The 21988-nt window shown below is 42.3% G+C and overlaps 1 long non-coding RNA gene and 1 pseudogene across 1 annotated transcript; one reads left to right on the top strand and one right to left on the bottom strand.

The window, feature by feature from the left end:
• The first annotated feature begins 7561 nt into the window (after positions 1 to 7561).
• Positions 7562 to 10723, top strand: LOC103664553. The gene is made up of 2 exons (XR_569067.2): positions 7562 to 7607; positions 9156 to 10723. It is a non-coding gene; the product is annotated as an uncharacterized LOC103664553 (long non-coding RNA).
• Positions 10724 to 12881: 2158 nt separating this feature from the next.
• LOC103664803 lies at positions 12882 to 16614 on the bottom strand (annotated as a pseudogene).
• Between the last annotated feature and the right edge of the window lie 5374 nt (positions 16615 to 21988).

The following is a 21988-nucleotide window of genomic DNA, read 5'->3' as shown; positions in this document are numbered from 1 at the left end:
TGATGGATTCCTGTCCCACATTTAGGTCTTTCATCCATTTTGAATTTATTTTTGTGTATGGTGTAGGAAAATGGTTCAGTTTCATTCTTCTGCACGTGGCTGTCCAGTTTTCCTAACACCATTTGTTGAAGAGACTGTCTTTTTTTTTCCATTGGATATTCTTTCCTGCTTTGTTGAAGATTAGTTGAACGTAGAGTTGAGGGTCCATTTCTGGGTTCTCTGTTCTGCTCCATTGACCTATGTGTCTGTTTTTGTGCCAGTACATACTGCCCTAATGATTACAGCTTTGTAATACAGCTTGAAGTCTGGAATTGTGATCCCTCCAGCCTCATTTTTCTTTTTCAACATTACTTTGGCTATTCGGGGTTGTTTCTGGATCAGTACACGTTTCAGGGTTGTTTGACCTCTGTGAAAAATGCTGGTGTTATTTTGATAGGGATTGCATTGAATGTGTAGATTGCTTTGGGTAGTATGGACGTTTTAACAATATTTGTTCTTCCAATCCATGAGCATGGAGCATTTTCCATTTCTTTGTGTCTTCCTCAAGTTCTTTCATTAGTGTTTTATAGTTTTCAGAGTATAGATCTTTTACCTCTTTGGTTAGCTTTATTCCTAGGTATCTTGCAGGTTTTGGTACAATTATAAATGGGATCGATTCCTTGATTTCTCTTTCTGCTTCTTTACTATTGGTGTATAGAAATGCAACGGATTCTGTGCTTTGATTTTATGTCCTGCAATTTTGCTGAATTCTTGTAACAGTTCTAGCAATTTTTTGTTGGAGTCTTTTGGGTTTTCTACATAGGGTATCATGCCATCTGGGAAGAGTGAAAATTTGACTTTTTCTTTGCTGATCTGGGTACTTTTATTTCCTTTTGTTGTGTGATTGCTGAGGCTAGGATTTCCGGTACTATGTTGAACAACAGTGGTGAGGGTGGACATCCCTGTCATGTTCCTGACCTTGGGGAAAAAGTTCTCAGTTTTTCCCCATTAAGGATGATATTAACTGTGAATCTTTTGTATATGGCCTTTATGATGTTATGTTCCTTTTATCCCTACTTTCTTGAGGGTTTTTATCAAGAAAGGATGCTGTATTTTGTCGAATGCTTTTTCTGCATCCGTTGAGAGGATCATATGGTTCTTATCTTTTCTTTTATTAATGTGGTATTGCACGTTGATTGATTTGTGAATGTTGAACCACCCCTGCAGCCCAGGAATAAAGCCCACTTGGTTGTGGTGAATAATCCTTTCAGTGTACTGTTGGATCCTATTAGCTAGTATTTCGCTGAGAATTTTTGCATCTATGTTCATCAGGGATTTTGGTCTGTAATTCTCCTTTTTGGTGGGGTCTTTGTCTGGTTTTGGGATCAGGGTAATGCTGGCCTCATAGAATGAGTTTGGAAGTTTTCCTTCCATTTCTGTGTTTTGAAACAGTTTCAGAAGAATAGGTATTAATTCTTCTTTAAATGGTTGGTAGAATTCCCCTGGGAAGCCATCCGGCCCTAGACTCTTGTTTCTTGGAAGATTTTTGATTACTGATTCAATTTTTTTGCTGATTATGGGTCTGTTCAGTTTTTCTATTTCTTCCTGTTTCAGTGTAAGTTTATATGCTTCTAGGAATTTGTCCATATCTTCCAGATTCCCTAATTTGTTGGCATACAGTTGCTCATAGTATTCTCTTATAGTTGTATTTCTGCAGTGTTGATTGTGATCTCTCCTCTTTCCTTCATGATTTTATTTATTTGGGCCCTTTTTCTTTTCTTTTTGATAAGTCTGGCTAGGGGTTTATCAGTCTTGTTAATTCTTTCAAAGAACCAGCTCCTAGTTTCATTGATCCACTTTATTGTTTTTTTTGATTTCTATATCATTGATTTCTGCTCTAATCTTTATTTTTTTCCTTCTGCTTGATGTGGGTCTTCCCCCCTCCCCGCCCCGTTCTTTTTCCAGCTCCTTTAGGTGTAAGGTTAGGTTGTATATTTGAGACTTTTCTTGCTTCTTGAGGAAGGCCTGTATTGTTATATACTTCCCTCTTAGGGATTGCTTTTGCTGCATCCCAAAGGTTTTGCACTGTCATGTTTTCATTTTCATTTGCTTCCGTGTATTTTTAAAATCCTTTAGCGGCGCCTGGGTGGCTCAGTCGTTAAGCGTCTGCCTTTGGTTCAGGGCGTGATCCCAGCGTTCTGGGATTGAGCCCCACATCAGGCTCCTCTGCTGGGAGCCTGCTTCTTCCTCTCCCACTCCCCTTGCTTGTGTTCCCTCTCTCACTGGCTGTCTCTCTCTCTGTCAAATAAATAAAATCTTTAAAAAAATAATAATAAAAATAAAATCCTTTAATTTCCTGGTTGACCCACTCATTCTTTGATAGGATGTTCTTTAACCTCCATGTATTTGTGGTTTTTCCAAATTTTTTCTTGTGGTTAACTTCAAGTTTCATAGCGTTGTGGTTTAAAAATATGGATGGTATGATCTCAATCTTTTTGTACTGGTTGAGGCCTGATTTGTGACCCAGTATGCAATCTATTCTGGATAATGTTGGAGATGTGCACTTGAAAAGAATGTGTATTCTGCTGCTTTAGGATGACTGCTCTGAATAAATCTGTTAAGTCCATCTGGTCCAGTGAGCCATTTAGAGCCCTTGTTTCCTTGTTGATCTTCTGCTTAGATGATCTGTCCATTGCTGTGAGTAGTGCATTAAAGTCCTCTACTATTGTATTTTTATCAGTGAGTTTCTTTAAGTTTGCTTTTAATTGACTTATATATTTGGCTGCTCCCATGTCAGGGGAATAAATATTTACAATTGTTAGATCTTCTTTTTGGATAGACCCTTTATTATGATATAATGTCCTTCTTCATTTCTTATTACAGTCTTTGGTTTAAAGTCTGGCTTGTCTGATATAAGGATGGCTGCTCCAGCTTTTTTTCGATGTCCATTAACATCAAAAATGGTTCTCCACCCCTCCTTTTCAGTCTGGAGGTATCTTTGGGTCTAAAATGAGTCTCCTGTAAGCAGCATATCGATGTGTCTTGTTTTTTTTAATCCATTCTGATACCCTATGTCTTTTGATTGGAGCATTTAGTCCATTTACATCCAGAGTAATTATTGATAGATATGAATTTAGTGCCATTGTATTACCTGTAAAGGCCCCTTTCCTGTAGATTGTCTCTGTGCCTTTCTAGTCTTTGTTGCTTTAGGTCTCTTTTTCCTGCTCAAAGAGTCCCTTTTATTATTTCTTGCAGAGCTGGTTTAGTGTTCACGAATTCCTTTATTTTTGCTTGTCTTAGAAACTGTTTATCTGTCCTTCTATTCTGAATGATAGCCTTGCTGGATAGAGTGTTCTTGGCTGTATGTTTTTCCCATTTAGCACATTGAATATATCATGCCAGTCTTTTCTGGCCTGCCAGGTCTCTCTGGACAGGTCTGCTGCCAGCCTTATGTGTCTATCCTTGTAGGTTAAGGACTTTCTTTCCCTAGCCGCTTTCAGAATTCTCTCTTTGCCTTTGTATTTTGCAAGTTTCACTAGGATATGTCTTGATGTTGACCCGTTTTTGTTGATTTTGAGGGGAGTTCTGTGCCTCTTGAACTTGAATGCTTGTTTCCTTCCCCAGATTAGGGAAGTTCTCAGCTATAATTTCTTCAAATAAACCTTCTTCCCTTTTTATTGCTCTTCTTCTTCTGGGACTCCTGTGATAGATATATTTTGCTTTATGAAATTGCTGAGTTCCCTAAGTCTATATTTGTGATATAATAGTTTTCTTTCCCTCTTCTTTTCAGCTTCATTATTTTCCATAATTTTATCTTGTATATCACCTATTCGCTCCTCTGTTTCTTCCATCCTCATTGTGATTACATCCAGTCAGTTTTGCTTCTCAGTTATACCATTTTTTATTTCAGCCTGACTAGTTTTTAGGTCTTTTATCTCTGCAGCCAGGGTTTCTGTCTTCTCTGCTTTTTCAAGTCCAGCTAGTAGTCTTTTGACTGTTCATCTAAATTCCTGTTTAGATATATTGCTTGTATCTGTTTTCAGGAAGTCTCTGGTTATGATACCTTCCTGACCTTTCTTCTGGGGAGAATTCCTCCGTCTTGGATTTTGGCTAAGTTTCTTTCTTTTGAGTGTTATGAAAGCTTGTTATGTTTCCTGCACCTCAGACTAATGCTATATTAAAAAGAGGTCATACACTGTCCAGGACTTCGCCATTCAGGAAGTGTTTCTGGTGTATGCTGTTTGCACTCTGCTGTTGTGTTTTGGTTGCTCTTTCCCACTGGTCCATCCTCTGCAGAGTTCCTCCTTGCTTGCAGTGGGGAGTGCCTGGACCTTCATCTAGGTGTGGTTTGATTTGTTGAAAAGGGCCTGGAAAAAAGGATAGAAAGAAAAAGGAAAAAAGAAGAGAGAAAGGGAAAAAAAAGCCTTCAAAAACAAAAAGAGAAAAGGAAAGGGAATGAAAGAAGCCAAACAATCAAGCCCCCCCCCCCAAAACCCACTATAAGCCTGATTCCAAAGATAAAAGAAAGGAAAAAAAAAGAAAAAGAAAAGAAAAAAAGCCTGATTCCAAAAAAATAAATAAAAGAGAGAAAGAAAATGAAATGAAAAAACAAACTAACACACAAAAAACTATGAGCCTGATTCCAAAGCAAGAAGAAAAAAAGAAAAAACAAAAAAAAAATCCAGCCTGGTCCCATTTCCACCAGAACTGAAGGGGTTGCTGTAAGGCACTGTATGACCCGTAGACGTGGGGCATGAGCTGTTGGCTGTGTTGCTCTTTTGGGGGAGAAGCCCGCTACACTGGCTCAGAGTGAATTCTGCCCCAGTAAAAAGAGCACTGGCAAAGCACAGAGGGAGGGGTTTGAGTGACGCCCACCTCCACTGTGGGCCGGTGTTGCTCTCTGATGTCCCACCATGTTGGTAGTGGAGGTAGAATGACACCACCCCACCCTCTTGTCTGTGGACAGGGGATCGCACACCGCTCCCTCCCCATGCTGTTCAGGAAGCCCTCACAGAAAAGCAAGGGCCCACAGCAAGCCCAGTGCCCACGCTCCTGCATTTATCTCTGCTGGCTGGGATTCAAAACTCCAAATCTTAAAGAGCCCACACCGCTCAGATTTGCTCCCTCGTCTGGGTTAGAGGCTCATTGACTCTGACTAGCGCCCTTTGTCCCAGAGAAGACAGTCCCCCTCTTGCAGGTTGCACAGATTCTATGCTGTGGCACGATGAAAAGCAGCTACCAGGTTATCTAGCCTCCGCACGTGCCTTTGCTCATTGCCGATGAAAAGGCTGTTTGCTGGTGCCTGCAGGGTCTTTTGTCCTTGGGGAGGCAATATACCCTCTTCCAAATGTACTGCAGGAAGGGGAGTGATCTCTCTCACTGCGAACCTGAACATCCCGACACCACTTCGTGTGGGCTCCCGGGCCAAAGCCCTCCCTTCGAGTAAAATTTTTTTTATGTTTGTTCAGTAGGGACATGAATGAATTGTTATTTTCACTTAAGTCCCAAGGAGACTCATAAAAATTCCACTCTGAAAAGTAAGGGATGGCAGTATTAATCGCAAAGTGGAATGCAAGGAAGGGGCATTAAATAAAACTAAAATGGTTGTTGAGTACATATATTGAGGAACATATTCTGGAGTCAATTTGAGAAAATTTCTAAACCTCCTGATGGTCATCTATAAATTCCAGCTATCTGTAGTGGACCCCAGGATAAGAAATTCTAATCTGAATGATTTAAGTTTATCTATCTGGCCACAGTTCTTTGCTCTTTCCCTATATCTGTGCACTTTGCAATGTGACTTTGCAGGTCCTCTTATTATTAAGTGACCTCTTGAACTTGGGCTGACTTTGAGACTTCTTTAGCCAATAGAATGTGCCAGAAGTGACAGTCTGCAGTTTTCAGCCTAGGCCTTGTGTGCTTCCTCTTTCTGTCTTAGACTTCTGCTTCTGCCATGTCAACAAGGCCAGGCTGAGCTGCTGGAGGATGAGCCCCCAGCTTGCAGCCAACCAACTACCAGACATACAAGAGAGCACAGCCTACATCAGCACAGCTCTCTACCTAACCAAAAACTGATTATAGAAGCATGAATAAATCCAGCTGAGACGATAAAAAACCACCACAACTGACCTATAGATTCATGAAGAGTACTAAGTTCTTATGGTATAAGCCACTGAGATTTGAGGTGGTTTGTTATATAATAATAGCTGTGATAAATATTTCAAACTTTGTACCCTACTTATCTGTATCAGATGGCTTTGATTTACAAATCAATTTATAAAATTGATTCCAGGCTTATCACAAAGAAGACCTCAGTAGATTCTCCCAAATAACGATTATATAGACCACTTTTAAAAATACTACTGCCTTAAAACTAGAGATTTGTTCTTTTTAAGAAAATTTAAACATAATCTTCTTGGTAATGGAACACTCCTAACTCTTTGTTCTTTGAAAAGAAAAAAAAAAATTCCTGAAATAGACAGATCCTGTGAGTCCTATCAAGAAATACAAATGAAAAAATAGGTATGAGAAAGAGGCATAAAGCATGCAGAGAAAATGAAGAATCCTGCGTAGGAATGTGCTCAATCATCCTGTTGCCCACTTGGTTGACCTGGAACTACATTTCCCAGAATCTCCCTTTCTATATGGTTCTGGGTTAGAAATGGCCAAAAGCTGAACTTGAGTAATATTCAAGAATGGAAATGATGCCCTTGTAATCATTTTGGCATCCTGACAGCTATCACAGTGGTATAAGACACCACACTAGTGCAGCAACCTTCCAATCCCAACACCTTATAAGACTAATGTAAACAAAAGCAAATTATTAGAGAATATTAGATAGCTCGAAGGATTTCTAAGAGGGCCTAAGAACCAAGATTTTAAAGCTACATGCAACCAGGATGATCCAGCCACAAAAAAACTCCCTCTACCACAACAGGACTGTTCTAGTAGAAAGACCACCCATGATTCTATGGACTCAATACCAGGATCCATTGTAGCTGCTCTAAAAGGGCCAGATGTCTGTGCACTGTGCTTTCTAGAATATGTACTCTCTGTCTTTGACCACCTCCTCACATGTTCTCTTTCTTTTCTCTCATGGGTATAAATGATTGGCAGGAAATGTCATATGACTTGAACGATTACCCAACATTTGCAGCAACATGGAGGGGACTGGAGGAGATTATGCTAAGTGAAATAAGTCAAGCAGAGAAAGACAATTATCATATGGTTTCGCTCATTTATGGAACATAAGAAATAGCAGAAAGAATCGTAGGAGAAGGAAGGGAAGAATGATGGGGGGGTAAACAGAAGGGGGAATGAACCACGAGAGACTATAGGCTCTGGGAAACAAACTGAGGGCTTCAGAGGGGAGGGGGTTGGGGGAATGGGATAGGCTGGTGATGGGTATTAAGGAGGGCATGTATTGCATGGTGCACTGGGTGTTAGAGGCAAACAATGAATCATGGAACACTGCATCAAAAACTAATGATGTACTGTATGGTGACTAACATAACATAATAAAAAAAAAAAAGAAAGAAAAGAAAAGTACTTTTCATTTTCTGTTCTCTTAAAGCATGTCCCTGTCCTCCAGCCAGAGACTACCATGAACACAGCCATAGCTGAACAAGGTGGGTTTTCCTAACTTGTTGCAGTGAGGGAGAACACACATCCTAGGGAACCATGGGGACCCCTGAACAAGAGGGTGTTAGATAGAACCTATTATAGGATTTGGCCTTTGGTTGGGTGATTTGTGGAGGATCCAAGGAACCAAAGATTCACTCTAGGTAGGATGCCATCTGAAAGTGTGTGTGGGGAGATTTTATGATTGAATATCTCAGTAAATAACTAATTTTTATATATAGGCAAACTAGAGTGAGAAAAAAGGTATCATTGAATTACCAGTCACTTATTTTAGACAAGAGGGGGTATGTTTGGTATTTTGTGGGTGGCACAATGACCTTATTTTTGTCTATGTTTAGACAAAATTATGGTGTGGTGTTACTTTATATCATTTAATCATGGTCTCAGAGTGACCTTGTCTAAGCTGGTATTCTGTGAGATGGTTTATGTCCAGCAGGAGAACAACATAGCTTAGTGTTGAATGCCTGGCCAGCTTCTGAATGTCAAAGGCTGCTCATTTCTTTCTCAAGTGCAATCTAGAATGGGACTGAAGTGGCTGTTGAGTAAGCAAATTTACTATGTTTGCCCCAGGTATCATCTACTTAATGGTGAAACTCTGGTGTTTCCCACCAAAGTCAAGTACAAGTCTAATATGCCCGCTATCCATAGTCATTTAATATTTCCTAGAAGTTGAGTGAAAGCAGTAAGACAAAATGAAATAGAAAAATTTTCAGAAAGGAGGAGAAAAATTATTACTTGCATATAATTGCCTACCTGGGAATCCAAGAAAATCAACCCCAAAATTATTGGAAGTAAGAAGTTTAATAAGGCAGTTCGTTACAAAATCAGTATACACAATCAACGCTTATCTTTTAAATCAACAATCATCAGCTGGAAAACACAATTTAAAAAAGGTGTTAAGATAGACACTAAAATAGACAATATCTAGGAATAAACTTGACATAAGAAAAGTATGCAGAACCCATATAAATAAAACTAAAACTTCACTGGGAGACGTGAAGACTTAAATAAATGGTAGGGCACAGCACATTCTCGGATGGCATAACTCAATGATTCTGCCATTTCAATTCTAATAAAAATGTCAAAAGTATTTTTTTAACTAGACAATATAATTCTAAGGTCACCTGGGAAGATTAATAAAAGGCTGAAGAATTTTTGGAAGATTGAAGGGTGACTTACACCGCTAGAAAGAAAGATTTATTATCAAAGTAGCATGATTCTTTTTTCTTTTTTTTAAAGATTTTATTTATTTATTTATTTGACAGAGACAGCCAGCGAGAGAGGGAACACAAGCAGGGGAGTGGGAGAGGAAGAAGCAGGCTCCTAGCAGAGAAGCCTGATGTGGGGCTCGATCCCAGAATGCTGGGATCACGCCCTGAGCCGAAGGCAGACGCTTAACAACTGTGCCACCCAGGCGCCCCCAAAGTAGCCTGATTCTTGTGTAAGAACGAAAGTAGCGCCCCAGACAGGCTCAAGTCTATACATTTGGTATAGGATAAAGGTGGGAATTAAATGTTCCTTTGCTTCTGCTTCAGATATAGAAAGCCATTAAGCACATCGCTCCTGCCCTACTAATGAGGAAATGACAGATAAACTGCAACATCATGACTTTTGCTGAGCCCGGGAGGAAGATGAGGGTGCGAGGCCACCAAGTCAGCCAATTCAGAAGAGACACAAGTCCCTCTGAGGTGAGTTGGGCTTCACAGCCTCTACGCTCCCGCGGAGCCCAGGAGGCCGAGGCACCCCACTCTCCAGGGGGGCAAGAAAGCAGTGAAATGGAACCCTATCAAAACCCACCTGTATGTCAGTGTGCACGCCGGAGTAGCTGAGGTAGCCAAGGAGTTCACACTCAGCGGAAAACTCCTCCCCACAGACTTCTACCAGCTGCTCCCAGGTAGTCCTGGCGGCCGGAGACGGGCTCTTCTCCAGCGCGCCACGGAGGTGCAGGCAGGCGAGAGGCAAGTCATGGTTGTTGGGGACAAAAATGCCGTGTGTGTCCCTGGATTCTTCTCTTGGAGGAATCAAAAGCCTTAAGCTCCCAGGGGTGGGAAGCAAACTCACTTGTTCACAGGACACGAAGTGAAGTGGGGTATGAGGCCCTGCCCACTTCACTGGACAATTCTCCCTGGAATGTGGACTAAAGCTTCAAGTCTCTGGGGCGGTGAAGTCTCTTACTCCCGGGGCAGACAGAGATGCAGAGCTCAGTAGATGCATGAAGGCATTTGATAAAATTGAACATCCATTTGTGATTTAAAAACCTCTCAGCAAACTAAAACTTACTCAGTCTGATAAAGGACATCTACCAAAGCCCTATAGCTACCATCATCCTTAATGGTGAAAGACTGAACCTATAAATCGTGATCCATCCATACAACAGGATACTACTCAGCAGTAAAAAGGATGAATTACTGATGCAAGCAACAGCACGGGTGAATCTCAGAAGCATCATGCTAAGTGAAAGAAGTCAGGCTCAAAAGACTCCGTACTGTGTGCTCATGTGAGGTTGACCATCAGGAAGAGGCGAAACTGTAGGGACAGCAAACAGATGAGTGGCTGCCAGGGGCTGGCGCGTGGGAGTGGGGGACTGACTGCAAAAGGGCACAAGTGAACTTTGTGGGATGACAGAAATCCTCCATCTCTATGTCCTGCTTGTGGTGGTGACGACACAACTGTATATGTTTGTCAACATTCATAGAACTATACTCATAAAAGGATGAATTCCTCCCAAGAAACCTGTCTTTTAAAAACCTGGTTCAGGAAGAAAGTATTGTGCTATGTGCAGTGCCTCAATAATGAATGAGCCACCTGAAGAAGAATAACTTTTGATTTCTCACATCATAAAATAAGATAAATTCTAAATAGATTATAGGTATGAATGAAAAAATCAACCATTAATATGCAGGAAATATAGTTTGATGAATACAGAGGAGACAGAGCAACAAGGAAGCGAAGACCTTAACGTAGTGATTATACGCAGGATAGTGATTGCCAAGAGGTAAGGGGAGTGTGTCCTTGAGAAAACACCGGCTGCAGGAATCTCTTTGTCTCTCCCTTCCCCCTTTCCTCTTCCCCTTCCCTCCCTCCCCCTCCCCCTCCATCTCAATAATACAGACGACAGTTACATGGATGGTTGTCTTATGATTAGTTATCCCTGTGCAGTCTTCTGTACGTGTGCCATATTTTATAACAGAAAAAAAAGGTAAAATTGAGGTCCAAATGTAATTTTTTACATTTTACACACAGAGGATTTAGGCACAGAGAGGCCAAATCTATTGAAGATTAATTTCTCCCATCTCCTAGTCTGATTTCTGTACTCTCAGTCCAATGCTCTGCTAGCCAAAGCAGCCACATAGCTTAGCACAAGTTAACAGACTCTGAATCTTATAAACCAAGGCCAGTTTAAAAGGACCTAGGTTACAGATATGAGATGTTTAATAAAAAATGAACAAATGGCAAAATCTGTGTTGGAATGGTGAAAGTCTTTTAAACATCAAAATAAAGGCAGAAGCCATAAAGGAAGAGATCAATAGATTCAACTACTCTCACATTAAAAATGACATAGAAATTTTGAAGTATCAAATAGCAAAATCAAAAGACAATATGCAATTGGGGAAAATATTTTTTTTAAAAAGATTTATTTATTTATTTATTTGACAGAGATAGCCAGCCAGCGAGAGAGGGAACACAAGCAGGGGCAGTGGGAGAGGAAGAAGCAGGCTCCCAGCAGAGGAGCCCGATGCGGGGCTCGATCCCGGAACGCTGGGATGACGCCCTGAGCCGAAGGCAGACGCCTAACGACTGTGCCACTCAGGCGCCCCGGGGAAAATGTTTTTAAAATACATGGAAGATAACAGGTTAACATTCTTGAAATCCAAAGAGCCCTTAAAATCAATAAGACCAATATCCCAAAAGCAGAATAGGCAAGGAATACAGATAGGCTATTTTTAAGGGAAGAACTACATATTTTTAATAAACATTTAAAAATATTCATCCTCTCTAGTAATCAAGTAGTTGCACACTAAAAGTGTGCACTTGTCACACTTTCAGTTGTCTAGGATTAGAAAGAATGGAAACATCTAGTATTGAGAAGCTTGAGAGAAGAGAGCACTCTGAAGCATCTGGTAGGAGAGCAGTTCAGCAACAAGAGCCTCAAAAATTTCATATTCCTTGATTTAACCAGTTATGCTCAAAGATATTTACAATAGTGATAATTGGAAGTGACCCAAGACATTCCAGTGACAGGGAACTGGCTCGGTTATGTTACTTTTTTTTTGGTATTTTCTAGGCAAAATGGCACCTCTGTGTGACTTGGAAAAGTCTCCTCTTGCCCCGGGGAGATCTCACCCCATGCTTGTCCCCCGGCTTGTGCAGGAAGCAGCTTGTACATTGGATACCGTGGCTCTGATAACGCACAGGGCCATGCTATGCTATATAGCCATTAAAACACATAATTTTGCATAATTATGTTTGAATAATTTGAATTGTGTTTGACTAATTTTGAATGACATAAAGATATGTTCACCCTGTGCTATTAATCACATAAAATGTATGAAGTGCAAAGAGTAGTTTCTGGAATGTAATAAAAGCTATTATTTAATTTAATTAATTTATTTTTATAGAAAACCTTGATTTATTTGTTGAACTATTACGAAGGCAAAACAATGATCATCTGAAGTACTCTGAGGACTTCATCCCAATTTCACTTGTTGATATGGAAACTGACCTAAGAGCTTAGACATTGAAGGCTACAACCTTAGAGGTTGTAACAAAACAGACTGGTGAGACATGGTGGAAGGAGTCAAAGCTAGTCAGAAGCACTTGTGTCAGTGGTAGTATATGTGGCTGGGATGTTTCCCCAAGAGGCTCCCTAAAGATGCCAGAGTGAATTTATCTGGGTCCCAAAGACCCAGACCCCTGTGGAGAATGAGCAGAGGCCAAGATTTCTCTGAGATCTCTTTGTCTTTCCTTTTAAGGGGCGGGGGTTCCTTAGGCTCTAAAGGGGTGTATCTTAGACTCAGCCTCCCTCCTTCCCGTCCAGTCTACCTAGACCTTCAAGCGCCTGTGCATTCTCAGCACACGAGCCTGCCGGGTTACAGAGGGCGCATAGAGCTAAGGCAGGGACGGTCGGCCCCCTGAGAGGGGACCTAGACACAGAAAGTTTGGGGTAGCTGATAAACTACAAATACCCTCTTGGTTAAGTTAATTTGGCTTTATGAATCAAGGTCATGGTTTCTTCTGCTCGTGACAACTTTTCGTCTCAATATAGTCTGTCTCAAAAAAGGTCGGGTTCAGGTAAGTTTTGGAGAAGGAAAAGACTTTCATTGACATCCACTCCGCAGTAGAAGGGGCACCAAGTTCTTTCCTACGTTTGCACGTGGAACCCCGCAGCAGCATCAGTCATTCTCAGTGGTCAGCATCTGCACCCTCAAACCGGCCAGCAACGGTCGGTGTAGGACCTTCCTCCCTGCCGTCTTCATAACCTCTTACTGACCCTTCTGTCCGGACTCCAGCCGTGACCTACTGGCCGCTCACGCACTGAGAGAGCCTTCCTTCTCATCTTGCCGGTGTGGCTTGGCCTTCTGCTGTGAAGTGGGATGGCCCTTCCTCATCGGTGTAAAATGTAGGGAGGCCTCCCTGGCCTCGTTCAGGTGCTTCCACATCCTATTCTTCTCCGTGGTCATCATCTGAATCTGCACCCGCAGGAGCCGGATGCAAAGCCTGAACGTGGCCTCCCAAGCTCATGTACCACCAGGCACAAATCTAAGTTCAGCAGTGATCATCACTGTCTTCTTCTGCAGCAACAGATTCCTGTGTTCTCCAAATCCAGCATTCACCAGAACATACGAAGGCTCTCAGGCATAGGCATTTTAGGTCCCTGGACACTGCGTGCAAACTAATGGTGGGGTATTCCAGGGACAGTCCTAATCCAGAGCCATCTAACCAAGACAGGCAGCTCAGCGATGCCAAGGGTGCCAGTGCCCAGGCCCTGGCCGTTCAGCACAGCCTCGGTATCTGGCTGCTGCCTCAGCCAACCCAGTTCTGGCGAAACTTCTGAAGAAGCTCACAGCTGCTCCCCTCGTCCTGCCTGGCAAGAGCTATTATTTTAAAGGTAAGTTTTTAAGTGTGTATGCAAGCCCACCTTAACAAAGAAGTAATATATGCACAGAAAGAAAACAAGAAAAAAATTAGAAGGACATATACCAAGAATTTAAGAGTATTACATCAGGCTGATAAGATTAGAGGCAACTGTTATTTTTACTTTTTGTGTTTTTCTGTACTTTTGATATTTTCTAGGTGGCATATATATTGTTTAGGTAATTAGAAAAAAAACCAGTTAAATCCAAAATAAATCTCATTTAAAGGGTTGAGCAGAACCAGGTCAACAATACAGCTTACCCAGGAGAAATGTGTGTTTTGGCTACTTTCATTACTTTGAGTTTTCACATAAAAGATTAAGGAGAGAAAAATCAGTGGAGAGCAACTGTTTAGAATGATGTTTAGTGATAGTGGTGGAAATGAGCACATCAGAATGTGGAAGCGAGAGGAGCCTGTGTGACACGGGCCATCCATGTGCAGGTTGTAACCTGAGCAAAACTGTCTTCTGACCCAGCCCTGCTCCTCACAGATGTTCGGGGTCCAAAGAAAGCTTGGCACGGGGCAGAGAACAGATGAAGAACACGGTGGGAAGCCCCTGTGCCCTCCGCCCAGTGATTAAGGGGGAAGATGAGAGAGGAGTCTTTTTGGAGTTCATGCTTAAGCCTAAATTAACTTTATAACGTGGCTAGTTCCTTCTTTGTATCTGAGTTCCTCATTCTGAGAAGGTGTGGGGTGCAAAGTCAGAATGTTAAATGTGGCATGGTTCCTTTTCCCTTAAGCCACTGGTGTTAAGTACCAGTGTTAATGGAGAAGAGAAAGCCCACAGGCTGAGTGAAAGAATCAGATGTCTGTGTCCTTAAAACTGAGCTTAATTTATCCCTTCCCCTCTCTACCTCCTTCTCTAATATTTTCCTGCATTGTTTACAGTCCTCCAGTGACCCTTCACAGAGCAAAGTTTAAACTCTTCATCTTAGCACAAAAGACCTGATTTTCATTCTAGCATCTTCCCACGTCACCACATCCTCCAACCATACCAAACTAGCTTTAGTTCTCTTAAACATGTACGGCATGTTATCTCATGTCTCTGGGCACTTACAGACTTACTAATATTATTAAATGCCTGCTGTGTGCCAGGCCCTGTGCTAAAGGTATTAGCCTCTGCCTCATGCCAATCCTATCTTGTCTCTAGTTTATAAATGAGAAACCTAAGGTTCAAAGACAGTAGATAATTTGCCTAGAATCACACAGTAAGTGGCAGTGTCAGAACTTGAACCCAGATTTTAACTGCTTTATTGAGCTATGATTGACCTACAAAAAGCTGTAGATATTTAGTTTATACAACCTCATGTGTTTGGAGATAAGTATACATCTGTGAAACTATTATTACTGTCAGTGCCATAAACTTATCCATCACCTTCAAAAGTTTCCTTCTGTGGGACGCCTGGATGGCTCAGTCAGTTAAGCGTCTGCTGTGGGCTCAGGTCTCATGATCCCAGGGTCCTGAGATCGAGTCCCACATTGGGCTCCTTGCTCAGCAGGGAGCCTGCTTCTCCCTCTGCCTGCTGCTCCCTCTGCTTGTGCTTTCACTCTCTCTCTCTCCCATACTCTCTCTCTGGCAAATAAATAAATAAAATCTTAAAAAAAAAATAAAAAAATAAAAATTTCCTTCTGCCCCTAGAACCCAGCTTTGACTCCAAAACTTGATTTTTTAAAAAAAATTCTGGTAAAATAGATACAACATGAAACTTACCACTTCAGCCATGTTTAAGTGTATGCTTCTGCGGCATTAGGTCCACTTACATTGTGCAACCATCCATTTCCATCATCACCATCCATTTCCAGAACTTTTCATGTTCCCTACCTGAAACTGTGTTCCCATTAAATACCAACTCCCCAGTTCTCCCTCCTTCCAGCTCCTGGAAACCACCCTTCTACTTTCTGTCTATGAATTGGGCCGCTCTGGGTATCTCATGGAAGTGGAATCATACGATATTTGTCTTTTTTGGTGCTGGGCTTATTTAATTTAGCATAATGTCTTCAAAGTTCATCGATGCTCTAGCATGTGCCAGAATTTCTTTCCTTTCTAAGGCTGAGTACTATCCTGTTGTGTGTGTATCTTGCATTTTGTTTATCCACTCCCCCAGCAGCGGACACTTGGGTTGCTTCCATTGGCTCTTGTGACGACTGCTGTGAACATGGGCGTACAAAGATCTGTTTGAACTCTTGCTTGCACTTCTTTGGAGTATTTACACAGAAGTGAAATTACTGGCTCACCTGGAAATTCTGTGTTTCATGACATGGGCAGGGTTGAAGATTGTAGGCCAGTCATTTTGTAGACTCTCCCTCAGTTTGGTTAGACTCAGGCGCTGGCTTGGGCTGGAAGGTCACAGATACCATGTTTTATTGTATCACACCCCACCGGGTGGCACACGACGTCTGTTTGGCTACTGGTATTTTTTTTCTTTTTTAAAGATTTTATTTATTTATTTGAGTGAGAGAGAGACAGCCAGTGAGAGAGGGAACAGAAGCAGGGGGAGTGGGAGTGGGAGAGGAAGAAGCAGGCTCCCAGCAGAGAAGCCTGATGCAGGGCTCGATCCCAGAACGCCAGGATCACACCCTGAGCCGAAGGCAGAGGCTTAACGACAGCCACCCAGGCGCCCCGGCTACTGGTATTTTTCACCAGCATTGGATCACTCATGATGCTGAGGCCCGCTCCGGTGTCCCTACTATAAAGTCTTTTGGTGATTCATAAGTATCTTGTGAGGAGATACTTTGAAACTATGTAAATATCTCTTTGGGTATAAGCCTCTCACCCACTAGAGTTTGGCTTCCATTGATGTTTCTTGATGAATTGATTATTACCACGATGGTTACCAAATGGCGATTTTCTAATACCATCACTCCTCCTGCATTTATTAGTTATCAATGCGCTCTAAAGAAGAGCTTTCTCTTCTCATTTATTTATGCTTCAATTTCTATCAGTCTGGATTTATGGGTACTACTCTATCCAAGGGGTTCTAATCTGTTACTGTCATTATTTATTTAAATGCTCACAACTTCTCAGACTCAGTCAGTGGAAGCACTTCAAATTGGTTCTTGTGTCCTCTTGCCATTTCTTCATCACTGTTTGGGTGCTTCCGTACTTCATGACACAAAAAGATGCTTCCAGGCTCATCTTATTTTCTCCCTGAATTCGGTGATTTGAAGACAGCATATTTATTTATGGAAATAGGGCTACTCCTAAATGTTTGAAATGCAAAAACAGTGCAAGCCAGGCTGCTTTGTGCGCACCCACCGTCTACCTACACAGCTTTCAGACGTCACCGCGGTTGGTCCCCGGATTCGATAGGTGTCAACTCCAACGGAAGACGTGTGTGTTTTATAGCTAGTTAAATGTTAGCCCCCAAGAGGGGCTAGCCCTGATAGGTGCAGCAGGATTGTTGGATTTCTTTCTCCCAGATAGTCCAGGGCCTGCCAGCATGGGAGCTCTGTTTGGAGGGAAAACAGTTTTTACATATTTCTCCTTAATGGTAATAGAAGTGAAACTATTGTTGTAAAGAGACACTAGGTTTAGACTGTGCCATATGGCACCGAGAGGTGTTCATCACTACAGCTTCCAACGGCTGAACTCAAAATAGCCCATATTTCTGCCTTGATGGAGAATTAGCCCTTGACTGCCAGGAAACACTCATTGTAGCAGCTCTTCAGCCATGTAATCTAAAATAATTACTAATTAAATGAGAATAAAATAGAGTCCATAATAACAATAATAATCACTGTAGCATTGGGCATTATCCAAGTTACTGTTTGGTGGAGCGTTACCTAGGGGAAGATGGCTTGCCAAAGGGGAAGACCTGAGAGGGAGCTGAGGCTTTCTCACTGCTGCTGGGGTAAGGGGGTTTGGGACTGCTCTCGGGGGCTTGACAGTTGCAGACTCAATTTCACATTCCATCTATACGGCCGATGTCATGTTGTTTCAAGGCATTTGTTCACTAATACAGCAGGCAGCATGCCGTGGAAAACCAAGGAACAGGAACAGCTGTGCGGCACTTGTCAACGAATTTATATTATCGTAGGAAACAACTCAAGCAGCTACCTTGTCTTCGGCACGTGACAAGCGTCACTCTTACCCCTTCTCGGGAAAAGCCAGGCCGTTTCGCAAGAGGGACTTTGGTTGTGTCTGTCCAACACCAAGTGCTTGAAAGTGAGTATGTGGGTTGGCATTAGGTGGGGCGGGTTTCAGATCATGTGCGCAGGCCTGCCCGGCGGCTATCTGCGAAGGTAAAAGGTGGAGGCTGTCTGGGTCAGAAGCAGGCTTTCTGCTCCCCATTGTTTGTGTGACCAAAGAGAACATGCATTCCTTTACTTATTCATTCACCCAACAAGTGAGTACCTACTGTGTGCAGGTATCGTACTGAGTGTCTGGGAATACAGATCAAGACACACATGGGTGCTGCACTCAGGGGTCTGACAGTCCCGCAGGTAGGTGGGGCTATACCAATATAGAAGTGTAAAAAGGGCCGTGGGGTCAAAGAAGAAAGTGCAGGAGAGGAGAGCAGAGGGCTCTTTGCAATGTGACATCTGTGAAGGACCCTTGAGGGAATGCCATTTATAATGAGGCCTGAAGTCACAGGAGTGTTTGGCCAGGCAAACAATGAGGGGCGAATGTTCCTAGCAAAGGGGTGCCATGGGCAAAGGCCCTGCGTGACGATGGACCCTCATGAGTTTGAGGAGCTAGTGGAGATGCGTTGTGTGAGTGAGGGAGACTGTGACACAAGGAGATCTGGGGTGGAGGTGGGGTCCGTGGCTTCAGGGCTTCTGTAGGCTTGGGGAGGAGCCCCGATTGGTTCTCAGTGCCAGTGGAAGCTTTGGAGGTGAGCAGCGACAGGACCTGGTTTCCGTCTGTAAAAAGCTCAGTCTAGTAGCTAGTGGAGAATGGCCTGGAGAGGACAGGGCCTGGGCTGATCCCAGAGACCAGGTAGGAGGTGATTAGGGAATCTAGGTAAGAGAGGACAGTCACTCAGGGAGAAGGCAGGACACGGCAGCAAGTAGACTGACGGGACTTCTATTTAGGAGTAGGCTCAACTGGGGGTGGCTGGGACTTGGGGAGGTATCAGGGTTAGTTCTCAGATCTCTGACTCAAGCAACTGGATGAATAGATGTGCCGTATGCTCAGGTGGGAACTATTCAAGGACAACTTTATCTGAGGATTAAAATAGTGTTTATTTTTATTGTGGCGAAATGTACATAACAAAATGTACCATTCTAACCATGTTTAAATGCTTGTTCATTTTGTGTCACCATCACCACCATCCGTCTCCAGAACTTGTCCATCTTCTGTACCTGAAACTGTACCCATTACACACAAACTCCATGTTCCCCTCCCCTCGACTCCCGGCTGCCATCCTCTCTGTCTATGTGAATTCGACTGCTCGAGAAACCTCAGATAATCATACAATATTTGTCCTTCGGGACTGGCTTATTTCACTCGGCACACCGTCTTTAAGGTTCATCCGTGCTATAACATGTGTCAGAATTTTCTCTCTAAGGCTGAATAACTCTGTTTTATGTATATACCACATCTTATTTATTCATTCATCCATTGATGGATATTTGAGTTGCTTCTTCCTTTTGGCTCTTGTGAACATTGCTGCTATGAACGTGAGTGTACAAATGTCTGTTCCAGTCCCTGCTTTCACTTCTTTTGGGCTTATACCCAGAAGTGGAATTGGTGGATCATATGGTAATTTTATATTTAATATTTTGAGAAACCACCAAACTGTTTTCTACAGTGGCCACACCATTCTACATTCTTACTCACATTGTGCAAGAGTTCCAGTTTCTCCACATCCTCACCAACACTTGTTTTTTATTAATTTATTTTTTTGATAATTGCTATCCTAATGGGTGTGAAGTGGTATCTCATTGTGGAAAAACACTCAGATTTTTAGATGAGAGATATTCACGTGGCGCTGTCAAGTGAATGGTCGGCTATACCAGGTAGGATTCCCAGAGTGGTCTTCTGGCCCACAGATCACTTCCAAGTCTGTTGACCATGCTGTGCAGTGGGCTCTTGTGAATGCCTCATTGTTGTGAGGCTTCCATGTTTGTTGTTAAGGTGTCCTCTGTCTGCTGGTGTGCATCTCTATTTGAGGATGGGAGTATTTGGGCATTTGGATTCACTTCTGGTGAACAAATGACATTTTGTGCCAGTTTCCCCCCTTGTAATCCCGAATTGCAGCTCCAGGGGAATTTAACCAAGAATAACTAACTATGAGCTGCAAATAAAAGTGGTGCAAAGCTTCAGAAAGGGAATTTATCGCCATGGTCTCGGGAGGTATATCTAGCTGAAATCAAATAGGTCTGATGATCTTCTGGAGTGAATGGAAGGCATTTTTGTTTGTTTTTCTTTTGTTTTGTAACAAAGGAAATGCAGCTTTAAAGTGTTTTTCAATTTCCCTCTCAGCTTCCTTTCATTCTCTGATTTCTTTACACTTAATGGGATAACATAAACCAGTTTTCTGTCGTCTATTATTCATCAAAGCTGTCGATTTACCCTGAACAGAATGAAGGCAAGGATGTTATTAAAATAAAACAACTTCCAATTGAGCTGCTAATAAATGCTGAAACGCATCTACATTTCTCCTATTGATTATATCCTGCCAACAAAGGCAAACACAAGCATGTACTGCACGCTGCCCGTGGAAATGAAGGATTTAATTAGATGAAAACCGAATGAGCTGGAAGATCTACTGCACTAGGCTATCAAACAATTGTTATTCATAATTGGCTCTTTGAAACGTCCCTGCTTCTTGAGCCTTTTTCCCCTAAAAAGTTCCCTACCCTGCAGTAGGATGAACATGGTCGTTAGTAAATTTTCCCCTGTGCATTTTACAAGCTCAAGGTTGTAGGCTAGAATGAGCCCTGTCAGGCCATAAATCAGGTGTAATAGAACATCTTGAAATTGAGAATTAGCAGGCGAGAGCGGAGAGACGGCATGTTTCTCCATTTCAGGCCCATCTTCAAATGCTGCAGGTGGGAAAGGAGGTGCTGGTGGGGAGGGTGTAAGACGAGGTCCGTAAACTCAGAGAGTGGGATTCTTTAGAACTCACTAGCTCTGTAAGTGTGCGCATGTAAAGTTTCATGTCTGGCAAATGCACTGCTGTTTAGTGACAGGAGTGTATTAAAAATTTGGTATTCACTTTGCCAAGAATGTTTCAAGCACCTACCAAGTGGCCTGATTTTTAAGATAGTGGGGAACAGAAAAAATGGACAGAAATCACTGCCTGTGGCAGCCACGTGGCAGTTAGCCTATGCAGATTTTCCTTCTTGGAACCCCGAGGCTTAATTTCCTCATTTGCACAATGGGGATATTATTTGTACCTATCTCATCGATTTGTTATGGGGATTGAGTGAGACAATGTAGGCAAAGCTTTTGGCACCGTGACTGGGCACACGGTCTACACTAAATGAATGTCAGCTATTAGCAGGAAGAATTCACTTTCCACGTGTATAAGGCCCTGAAGGGAAGACATCATTTCTTCTATTGTTTCCCATAGCATCTTTTTTTTTTAATTTAAAATCAATTTAATTAACATATGGTGTGTTATTAGTTTCAGAGGTAGAGTTTAGTGGTTCATTAATTGCATATATCAATTGCAGAATTGTAATTGCATTATGTCATGTGCCCTCATTAATGCCCATCACCCAGTTATCCCCTCCCCCCCTCCCCTCCAGCAACCCTCAGTTTGTTCCCTATAGTTAAGAGTCTCCTGTGGTTTGTCTCCCTCTCTGATTTCGTCTTATTTTATTTTTCCTTCCCTTCCTCTATGGTCCTGTTTCATTCCTTAAATTCCACATAGGAGTTGAAATCATATGGTATTTGTCTTACTCTGACCGACCTATTTCACTTAGCATAATACCCTCTAGTTCCATCCACATTTTGCAAATGGCAAGATTTCATTTTTTGATGGCTGAGTAATATTCCGTTGTGTATATATTACCACATCTTCTTTACCCATTCATCTGTTGATGGACATCTCGGCTCTTTCCATAGTTGGCTATTGTGGACATTGCTGCTATAAACACTGGGGTGCAGGTGCCCCTTCGGATCACTATGTTTGTATCTTTTGGGTAAGTACCTAGTAGTGCAATTGCTGGGTTGTAGGGTAGTTCTCAGGAGAACTTTTCATCTGAAATAAAAGAAGTGCTAATCTCTCAGTTATGAGGTCCTTACAGATTCGGATGGGAGTTGATAACCATTCAACAAATG

The sequence above is a fragment of the Ursus maritimus genome, unplaced genomic scaffold (genome assembly GCF_017311325.1).
Source record: "Ursus maritimus isolate PB19 unplaced genomic scaffold, ASM1731132v1 scaffold_15, whole genome shotgun sequence".
Lineage (NCBI taxonomy): Eukaryota > Metazoa > Chordata > Mammalia > Carnivora > Ursidae > Ursus > Ursus maritimus.
This window is presented reverse-complemented; position numbering and strand designations above follow the sequence as displayed.